The following is an 11,449-nucleotide window of genomic DNA, read 5'->3' as shown; positions in this document are numbered from 1 at the left end:
GTTCCAATTCCATAATCGTATATTCTTTCCATATAATGTTCACCCTTTATAATCCTTTACTTTATTACTATTTTCATCATTAGTTACAAGGACATGAAATAACGAACGTTCAACACTCTGAAAAACGAGGACGAACGATAATAGTGAGATCAACGATTCTCCCGTTCGGTACAGAAGAAGACTAAGAGAATATCTTTTGAATTTAAGAAGTGAACTGAGTAAACTAGAGCAATCTGTGACGAACGGTAATTACCACATGAGTTAGTTAAATGAACTAACTCTCTTGAGTTAAACCAATTCTTAAGAAGTAAGTAGAGTAAGAAGGTCTTAGACCATATTCAATGCAGAGAGAAAAGAAATGGGTTAAAGACTATATTTCAATCAATTCACCCACGGAAATCCAATGCCAGTAAATGACCGAACATGGAAAAATATTATTACAGATGTACGAACGCTATTTTATCAAGATTGATTATACAATAATACGAGCGCTTGGTATAAGACCGAGCACTACTTAGGACGAACGCTAGGTGTAAGACCGAGCGCTATTTATTACGAACGCTAGGTGTAAGACCGAGCGTTACTTATTACGAACGCTAGGTGTAAGACCGAGCGTTACTTATTTTAAAGTACGAGGGTATAAATACATTATTATTTTATTTCAAATACTCGGATACCGCTAGGCTGAGCCGAACACTCAAACATAGCATTTCACAGGAGGACGCTCGTTCTCGACCAGAGTTCTTTCCGAATGAAAGAATTCCATTCTAAACCGTTTACTAGAAAACCGAACGGTAGAAGACCGTTCGACGAGCGTACATTATCATAGTAAGAAAGTCATATTCAGATTTTTCATCTATTTCTAACTCAACATTTCTCATACAGTTCATATCTTATAATTTCATATCAATTATCAATTCATATACTTTATAGGATTCATATTAACAATTCATACTCTATAATAATTATCCATATTCACATTCATACATATCAACCATCATCATATATAATCAATCAGCATATATCTCATACATTCAGTCAATAACGGACGTTCATACAACATACAAGTATCAATTAAATTAAATAAGCTTCCCTTACTTGGATCAGTGGTGAACGTCCTAAGAGTATGATTTTGACTCGTCCAACTATGGCTTTCTACCCCAACGATTTTCTTAAGTTCTTCAACTAAGTCTAACCAAAAGAAAATGCAGAAGAATTTAGCTTATACCCTAGCATGCAGCCAAATCTTGGTTTTGCATGTAACCCAGAAACGAACGTCTAGGGTCGAGAGACTTACCAGTTTTAGAACTTGGATCTGTTCGGTCCAAATTGAAGCTCACGACTCAAAGAATGCTCCTACGGTTTCTGAATGTTGATCGGAGAAGAGAGTGGTGAGTTACAGTAGAGAGAAGATGGAAGCTTTCTAGAGAGAAGGAGGAGAATGTGAAAAATCAGTTTTCAGGAGGAAGAAGGGTGCATGTAGAGAGTGGGAAGAAGTGTTTCAGAAAAATCAGTTTTCTTCCCAAGGTCAAACGGACACACTCTCTCATACGGACACATGTCTTCCACTACTGATTTCAGAATGTTCCAATTTGACACTTGGCAGTTGCGCGTCAGAGTTAGTGAGTGGGTTTTTAATGGTCTGAGCAGGGTTTTAGTGCATTAATTTTTGATTTGACAGGTGGTTTTACGGTGTTAAATTTCCAAGGTCTTACATTCCCCCTAACTACAAAAATTTTCGTCCTCGAAAATTAAGACTTACCCGGAAATAAGTGGGGGTACAAGTCCTTCATAGCATTCTCCACTTCCCACGTTGAGTCACCAGTCTTTGCGTCCCACACCATCTTCACTAGACGAACCTCTTTTCCTTTGTAGTACTTGGTGCGACTGTCTTCCACACGAACTGGTTGCAACTCCAGTGTTCGATCTTGGCGAAGTTGAACGTCTTCCAACTCCAATATATGAGAAGGGTTGGCATTGTACTTCCGGAGTTGGGAAACGTGGAAGACTGGGTGAAGGTTTGATAGTTGAGGTGGTAAGGCCAGCTCATACGCCACTGGTCCGATCTTTCTCAGAATTTGATAAGGCCCGACAAACTTGGGGGATAGCTTCTTTGGACGAACGGCTCTGCCTACTCCAGTGATCGGGTTGAGTCGAAGAAATACATGATCTCCTGCAGCGAACTCCAAAGGCCTTCTTCTTTTATCTGCATAGGACTTCTGTCTGCTTAGTGACGTCTTCAACCTTTCCTGGATTAACTTCACCTTCTCGGTCGTTTGTTGGATAATTTCAGGTCCAGTTAACACGTTCTCTCCTTCTTGGAACCAACAAAGTGGCGTTCGACACTTCCTACCATAGAGAGCTTCAAACGGCACCATTCCGATGCTAGACTGAAAACTGTTGTTGTAAGTGAATTCTACTAGCGGTAAGACTTCATCCCAAGCGCCTAAGTGATCTAGGAAGCACGTCCTCAGTAAATCTTCAAGTGTCTGGATGGTCCTCTCAGATTGGCCGTCCGTCTGAGGGTGATAAGCTGAACTCATCTGCAGCTTGCTTCCCAATTCACCTTGCAAAGATTGCCAAAACCGAGATGTGAATCTCGTGTCTCGGTCAGAAATGATGCTCGAAGGTACTCCATGCAAACGAACGATCTCCTTGATGTACAACTTGGCTAAATTGGTCATCGATATCTTCAAGTTGATTGCCAGGAAGTGGGCGCTCTTCGTTAGCCGATCCACGATCACCCAAATTGAGTCATGATTTCTGACCGTGCGTGGTAGGTGGGTCACGAAATCCATGGAAACGCTGTCCCACTTCCATTCAGGAATTTCCAATTGCTGAAGTAAGCCGCCTGGTCTCTGGTGTTCCGCCTTCGCATGTTGACAAGTTAAGCATGATGCCACAAAACGTACGACATCACTCTTCATTCCAGGCCACCAGAAAGATTGTTGGAGGTCTTGATACATCTTAGTCATACCAAGGTGTATGCTAGACGACTGTGATGCCCTTCCTCCAAGATGATCCGCTTCAGATCTCCATCGTTTGGAACGCACGTCCTACCCATATAGCGCAATAGACCGTCCGTTCCAGTATTGAATTTTTTAGCTTGATCTGAACCGAGCGTGTTCAAAATCTTCACCAGGTCTTTGTCCTCTCGTTGCTTCATCTTGATTCGGTCAAAAACGTTACTAGATATTCTAAGGTTACAGCATTTGATGTTGTTCGGTTCCAATTCGAACTACAACCTTAGATCTCTAAAACTCTCAACCAAACTGAGTTCTTTCACCATCATAACCGAGACATGAACTACTTTCCTGCTTAGGGCGTCCGCCACTACATTAGCCTTTCCCAGATGATAAAGCAGTTCAAAGTCATAGTCTTTTAAGAATTCTAGCCAACGCCTCTGCCTCATGTTCAACTCCTTCTGATCAAATAAATACTTGAGGCTCTTGTGATCACTGAAGACTTGGAATGTAGATCCGTACAAGTAATGCCTCCAAATCTTCAGTGCGAAAACGACCGATGCCAATTCTAGGTCGTGCGTTGGGTAATTCCTCTCATGAATCTTCAATTGACGAGACGCGTACGCTACCGCTCGCTTCTCTTGCATCAGCACACAACCCAAACCTTGGTGAGAAGCGTCGCAGTATACCTCGAACGGTTTGGCTGTGTCTGGAATAATTAGCACTGGAGCGCTCGTCAACTTGTGCTTCAGCTCTTGAAAACGTTCTTCACACCGATCGGTCCAGGCGAACGGTTGATCTTTCCTGGTCAACTGAGTTAACAGAGCTACTATCTTAGCAAATCCTTCAATAAAACGCCGATAGTAACCCGCGAGTCCCACAAAGCTTCTGACCTCCGTGACCGAACGCGGACTTGCCCATTCCAGTACCGCTCGTACCTTAGCTGGGTCTACCGAGATACCTCCAGCCGACACTACATGCCCCAAGAACTGAACTTCCTTCATTCAGAACTCACATTTTGATAACTTGGCATACAACTCCTTCTCCCTCAGTACGCTAAGTACAATTCTCAAATGCTCCTCATGTTTGTCCTGGGTCTTGGAGTAGATGAGAATATCATCTATGAAGACGACCACAAATTTGTCCAAATACGGCCTGAATATCTGATTCATATAATCCATGAAGATTGCTGGTGCGTTCGTCACACCGAACGACATCACTACATACTCGTAGTGTCCGTAACGAGACTTGAAAGCAGTCTTCTGAATGTCTTCCTCCTTAACTCTGATTTGATGATATCCAGACCGCAAGTCAATCTTTGAGAACACTGTGGCCCCATGCAGTTGATCCAACAAATCATCTATCCTTGGCAATGGGTACTTGTTCTTGATGGTCAGCTTGTTTAATTGCCTGTAATCTATACACAACCGAGAGTTGCCATCTTTCTTCTTCACCAAGAGTACAGGCGCTCCCCAGGGTGATACGCTCGGCCTGATGAACTGCTTTTCCATCAACTCTTCAATCTGCTTCTTGAGTTCAGCTAACTCCGCAGGCGACATCCGATAAGGCTGAACAGAGATGGGAGTTATCGTCGTCACCAAATCAATGGTGAATTCAACTTCACGAGGAGGGGGAAGTCCAGGTATCTCTTCCGGAAAGACGTCCAGGAATTCATCCACTACCGATCGCCCCTTATTGTCACTACTGGACGATCGTTCTTGCTCCAAACTTCTGAATTCCTGATCTTCGTGCGTCATAATCAGGAAACAGCTGGCGCCCTCCATGATATCTTCTTTTAATTGGCCGAGCGTCACTTATAATTCCTCTTCTTCTTCATCCGGAAAAATCAATTCCTTCTTACCACAGTCTATGAGAATGCGATTGGTAGCCAACCAATCCATTCCTAAAATCACCTCTAACTCCTTTAGAGGTAAACAGATTAAGTTCACCTTATACCTACGCCCCTCAACCTCAATAGGACATCTAATGCATACGGTAGACGTCCTAATCTCTCCAATCGCTGGGGTTGACACCACCAAGTCGAACTGCATCTCCCTCTCAGTTATTCCCAATTTTTCAACACACGCCTTCGAGATGAAGGAGTGAGTCGTCCCAGAATCAAACAATACATAGCAAGACGTTCCATATATTAAGCAGGTGCTGGTGATAAGTGTACCTGAGCTTGCTGCCTCCGCGCCCGTTATAGCATATACCCGTCCAACTGCTTGGGCTCGACCACCTCTCGGTTGATTCCTTCCAGCATTTGGTGGCCTCATCACTGCACTTCCACCCATGTTGCACTCATTCTCCAAGTGTTCATTCCTTCCACAACGAGTGCAGTGTTTTCCTCCCACCAGTTGAGGACATGAAGAACGGTAGTGTGGTCCTCTGCACTGGAAACAGGTCACGTTTCCTTGCCCAGACTGTCCGACAGGAACTAACGCCTGAGACCCACTTGCATTAGATGGTTGATTGGGACGAGCGTAAGGGGTTCTCCTCTGATTAAGACTGCCTCTGGACACGATCGGTCCCCTAACCACCTGTTGTTGCTTCTTCTGCCGTTCTACTTCTGCCATATTCTTCTCCAGTACTTTGGCCCTTTCCACCATGGCAGGAAAAGACCGTATACACAAGCTGGATATCAATACCTTCAGGTCACTTCTTAGTCCGTTCTCAAATTTCCTGCACTGCCACTCTTTACTGGTGGCCATCGTATTGAAACGGACAAGGTGTTTGAACTTATTTGTGTACTCCGAGACAGACATGCCACCTTGTACCAATTGAAGAAATTCCACCTCCTTTGCAAAACGGACGCTGTCTGGGAAGTACTCTTCATAAAACTGGCTACGGAATACTTCCCATGTGATGGGATTTTGGGCGTCTGCCAAAATGGCTCTCATGCTCGCCCACCAGTGGCTCGCTTCCCCGGTTCATAGGTATTCAGTGAACGCCAACCTGTTTTCATCCGGACATCTCTTGGCGTTGTAAATTCTCTCTGTGTCCCTCAGCCATTGATCTGCCTCATCAGGGAGGCACTTTCCACTAAACTTGGCCGAGTGGTGTTGAAGGAAGCTCTCCAAGCTCCACTCAACCTGATGTGTAGTGTTGGAAGAGGACGCTCCTGGTGTGCCTCTAGTGGCAGCGATAATTTCCATCAACTGCCTCTGGGTAGCTTCAGAGTTGGCGCGCGTAGCCTCCAAACTTTGTAGAGCAGCTGCGTTATGCTCCATTAATGTAGTGTTCTGTTGTTGCAGCCTCTCAATCACTGTTTCCAACAACCTAGTGTTGTTGGGCGCATCAGGTTCTTTGGGCTGCGGTGGAGGAGGGAGTCTAGGTGCCATTTGTTCTCTAGGAAACAGAGAAAAATGAGCGTTAGTCATGTTCAAAGAGTTGAAAAGTAACTCATTAAACAAACATCAAGCACACAGCAAAAACATAGTGTACTCATAACCTACAGTGTCCTTAAGAGAACAAAACTGCTCTGATACCACTAATGTAACATCCCAAATACAGTAATCACCATATAATAGAATTAATTACAATTAACAGTCACATGAATAAATCTTACACTAAAATTAGAGTTCATAAACCAAAAGGCTTAAGTACAGAATTCCATATAGTAATTCAGAAATACTAGAAGTTCGGAATGAACGGTTTTACAAAATTAAACAACCGAACGTTCAAAAATTAAACTAACATCTAAAAATAAATGGAAGCTCTAGGGTTCGGCTTTGACCTCCACGTCTACCAGGTTTTCTTCTTCGATAACGTCTTCTAGTAATGCCTCGCCTTCTGCTCACATCCACACAGATGATCATTGCAATGACAGGACGGACGTACATGGACGAGAGACAACACAAGGAAAAACGAAGGGTAAGCTTATGTAATTTAATTCATACATCAACATATAAAATAAACATTCAAATCCACACAAGCAAATAGTTCAACATATAACATCATACGAAATCTATTACTAGACAGACCGTCTGGACTGTATGAATCTGTGTAGCTACAGGCGTTCTTGCACCCGAGTGATGTAGTAACTGGGATACACTCAACAGCTGCCACTCGAGGTTAGCCCTATCCAAAGTACCCCTAAGGACTAGGACCTCCTGTCGTTCCCACACATGACCTACCCCCTCTACGTGAGGACGAGTACTCACGGAACATCAGGATGAACTGCCAGCATTAGCATAACCACAGTCATACTTTACCAAATCCAATATTCAATATATGAGTCGTTCCTCCCCGGAACGCTCGTTCAAATTCCATAATCGTATATTCTTTCCATATAATGTTCCCCATTTATAATCCTTTACTTTATTACTATTTTCATCATTAGTTACAAGGACATGAAATAACGAAAGTTCAACCCTCTGAAAAACGAGAACGAACGATAATAGTGAGATCAACGATTCTCCCGTTCGGTACAGAAGAAGACTAAGAGAATATCTTTTGAATTTAAGAAGTGAACTGAGTAAACTAGAGCAATCTGTGACGAACGGTAGTTACCACATGAGTTAGTTAAATGAACTAACTCTCTTGAGTTAAACCAATTCTTAAGAAGTAAGTAGAGTAAGAAGGTCTTAGACCATATTCAATGCAGAGAGAAAAGAAATGGGTTAAAGACTATATTTCAATTAATTCACCCACGGAAATCCAATGCCAGTAAATGACCGAACATGGAAAAATATTATTACAGATGTACGAACGCTATTTTATCAAGATTGATTATACAATAATACGAGCGCTTGGTATAAGACCGAGCACTACTTAGGACGAACGCTAGGTGTAAGACCGAGCGCTATTTATTAAGAACGCTAGGTGTAAGACCGAGCGTTACTTATTACGAACGCTAGGTGTAAGACCGAGCGTTACTTATTTTAAAGTACGAGGGTATAAATACATTATTATTTTATTTCAAATACTCGGATACCGCTAGGCTGAGCCGAACGCTCAAACATAGCATTTCATAGGAGGACGCTCGTTCTCGACCAGAGTTCTTTCCGAATGAAAGAATTCCATTTTAAACCGTTTACTAGAAAACCGAACGGTAGAAGACCGTTCGACGACGAGCGTACATTATCATAGTAAGAAAGTCATATTCAGATTTTTCATCTATTTCTAACTCAACATTTCTCATACAGTTCATATCTTATAATTTCATATCAATTATCAATTCATATAGTTTATAGGATTCATATTAACAATTCATACTCTACAATAATTATCCATATTCACATTCATACATATCAACCATCATCATACATAATCAATCAACATATATCTCATACATTCAGTCAATAACGGACGTTCATACAACATACAAGTATCAATTAAATTAAATAAGCTTCCCTTACTTGGATCAGTGGTGAACGTCCTAAGAGTATGATTTTGACTCGTCCAACTATGGCTTTCTACCCTCAACGATTTTCTTAAGTTCTTCAACTAAGTCTAACCAAAAGAAAATGCAGAAGAATTTAGCTTATACCCTAGCATGCAGCCAAATCTTGGTTTTGCATGTAACCCAGAAACGAACGTCTAGGGTCGAGAGACTTACCAGTTTTAGAACTTGGATCTGTTCGGTCCAAATTGAAGCTCACGACTTAGAGAATGCTCCTACGGTTTCTGAATGTTGATCGGAGAAGAGAGTGGTGAGTTACAGTAGAGAGAAGATGGAAGCTTTCTAGAGAGAAGGAGGAGAATGTGAAAAATCAGTTTTCAGGAGGAAGAAGGGTGCATGTAGAGAGTGGGAAGAAGTGTTTCAGAAAAATCAGTTTTCTTCCCAAGGTCAAAAGGACGCACTCTCTTATACGGACACATGTCTTCCACTACTGATTTCAGAATGTTCCAATTTGACACTTGGCAGTTACGCGTCAGAGTTAGTGAGTGAGTTTTTAATGGTCTGAGCAGGGTTTTAGTGCATTAATTTTTGATTTGACAGGTGATTTTACGGTGTTAAATTTCCAAGTTCTTACACCTACCAACAACTACACATATATTTTTTATTACACAGATGGGTCTTCGCCCCTTAATTTGTTTACTAATACTCAAATTACTTTTAGTAAAATATTTGAAACAATAATACTCAAGTATCATCTTTTTTATTTTTTTAGTTTTCAATCTAATTTCCTTTCTCTTTTTAAATATATATATATATATATATATATATATATATATATTATTATTATTATTATTATTAAAAAGAGAGATAAAAAAACTGTAACATCCATGGGGAAAAAGATTAATAGCCATGGCAAATCCAGAAAATATGAATTTTGTTAGCCTTCACCTTTGTGCAGATCACCTAATCTTGTTTAACTGAAAGAGAAATATTATCCAAAACTGTTATTTTCTCCTAGTGATCCAGAAAGTATATATCATAAAACAAAAACAAGGCATATAGAAGACAATTAAAAATAAATTTGTCAAACAATGCACCTGAAACGAATTTATTGTTGTCAGCTTAAAAAACAAGAATGAAACTTGATGTTATAACTATAAAGATAAAGGAGCTTTAACGGGTAATTAATATTGATATGAAACCGTCATGTAAAATAAATAAAACAATAAAGTATAAATCGTGAAAATACTATTGAGTTTAAGAGAAGGACGTTCATGGAAGATACAACACAATTGAGATTTGAATTCAATCAAAAGTTAATATCATCCTTTATCAAAAATCTTAAAATAATGAGTTAATAGGTTTTTCAAGTGTATATAATATTCTATTTCTATTTAATGTAAGATTTTAATTCACAGATTCTCAACAAATATAAGTTTAATATACTTATTTTACTTTTTTATGTTAAAAAAGAATCAATGTATATAAAATGAAACCAGAATTTTAAAATCAAATTAGAAAAAGAAAATGAAACTCTCTTTTTTGTTACGTTGTGCCATTGAATCAAATTTTTATCGTAAATATATATATATATATATATATATATATATATATATATATATATATATGAAAGATTGTAATTAGATAATAAAAAGCAATTCAATCTTAACAACATCAATATTTAAAAATTATAAGATTAGTGCAAAATAGACTTTCAAGTTACAAGTTGTCCAATTCAACTTAAAAGGCTGTAATATTTTGCTTAATAAAACATCAAAATTGGGTAGTGTAACCATGACATTACCATTTGTTTATCTATAGCAATCATAACCGTAGACAATGTGATATGGATTCACCTTTGCCTCTTTCTTATGTAACCACTTTTCGTCAAACATTGTACACTCATACATTGGTTGCCTCAAACATTCATCAATTTATAGATGTTGTGCTCAATATGCACAACTTCTGTTGAAAGAAAATTAAACAACATAAAAATTCTGTTTTTCTCTAACCATTCCAATGTAATATGATAGGACTCAACTTTTGTTTTATATACATAATTTTATTTAAGAAAGAATTTCTTAACGTGAATTCATTACATTAATAAATTTAACATAAAAGGCCGTGTATGTTAAACACCATTTTATCTGTAAAAATAAAATAAACTCATTCTTTTGATCTATGATATATATAAATATAAGATTTTAAATTTAAACCGAAGTAATATTAATGGATAATTGGATAATAAGTGGCATGATAGACTAAAAAAATAACGAATATGGTTAGGATTGACTTCAAATGACTTTGATACCATCTTAAGAAGTGAACTTGTAACATCCCAAAATTATACCGTCATCAACTATATACTTAGAATAATCACATTAATCAATATGGCAAAACAGTTTTAATAAAAAAGGGAGCAGAAATTCATAAATGGCCGAACGGCCTTTCATGTATTAATTAATGAGCGTTTACAAAATGAATGAGGACGAACGATTTACAAAAAATGACCGAACGTCCAAATATTTACAACCAACAAAAGAGCGCTCGCTCAAAGCCGCTCGCTATCCTAACTACACTAACTAAAATAACCGAACGCCTTTACTGTTCGGCCTTCACTTTAACTTCTATTAAGTTATCTTCAGCAATAACTTCTTCTTCAAGCGCTTGCTCCAGAGAAGCATCTCCCTCTGCTCACATCCACACGGATGATCATTGCATTTGACAAGACGGATATACATAGACAGACAACACAATGGAAATGCAAGGGTAAGCTTATTGAATTTAATTCAAGTCAGACAGATATTTCATACTTATCAAATTCAGCAATTAAATTCACAACATATACATTCAATTCATACAATAATTCCATCCAAATCCTGATGCTAGACCGACCGTCCGGACTGTATGAATCCTGTGTAGCTAAGGCGTCCGTGCACTCAGGTGGGGTAACTGGAATGCTCATCAGTAGCCACCTGAGGTTAGTCTGTTCTGTCCAAGTTACAGTTATGGACTAGACCTCCTGCCATTCCCACGCATGACATACTCCTCTCTACTTGAGAACGAGCACTCACGGAATATCAGGATGAACCACCATCTAAGCTTACCACGTTCATACTTACAAATCTCAATTTCCATTCAA

The 11,449-nt window shown here is 39.3% G+C and overlaps 1 pseudogene; it reads right to left on the bottom strand.

Moving 5' to 3' along the window:
• Positions 1 to 4,777: 4,777 nt before the first annotated feature.
• LOC148202456 (uncharacterized) lies at positions 4,778 to 6,304 on the bottom strand (annotated as a pseudogene).
• Between the last annotated feature and the right edge of the window lie 5,145 nt (positions 6,305 to 11,449).

Source organism: Vigna umbellata, chromosome 3, assembly GCF_029865625.1.
Source record: "Vigna umbellata cultivar VRB3 chromosome 3, Vumbellata_1.0, whole genome shotgun sequence".
Lineage (NCBI taxonomy): Eukaryota > Viridiplantae > Streptophyta > Magnoliopsida > Fabales > Fabaceae > Vigna > Vigna umbellata.
This window is presented reverse-complemented; position numbering and strand designations above follow the sequence as displayed.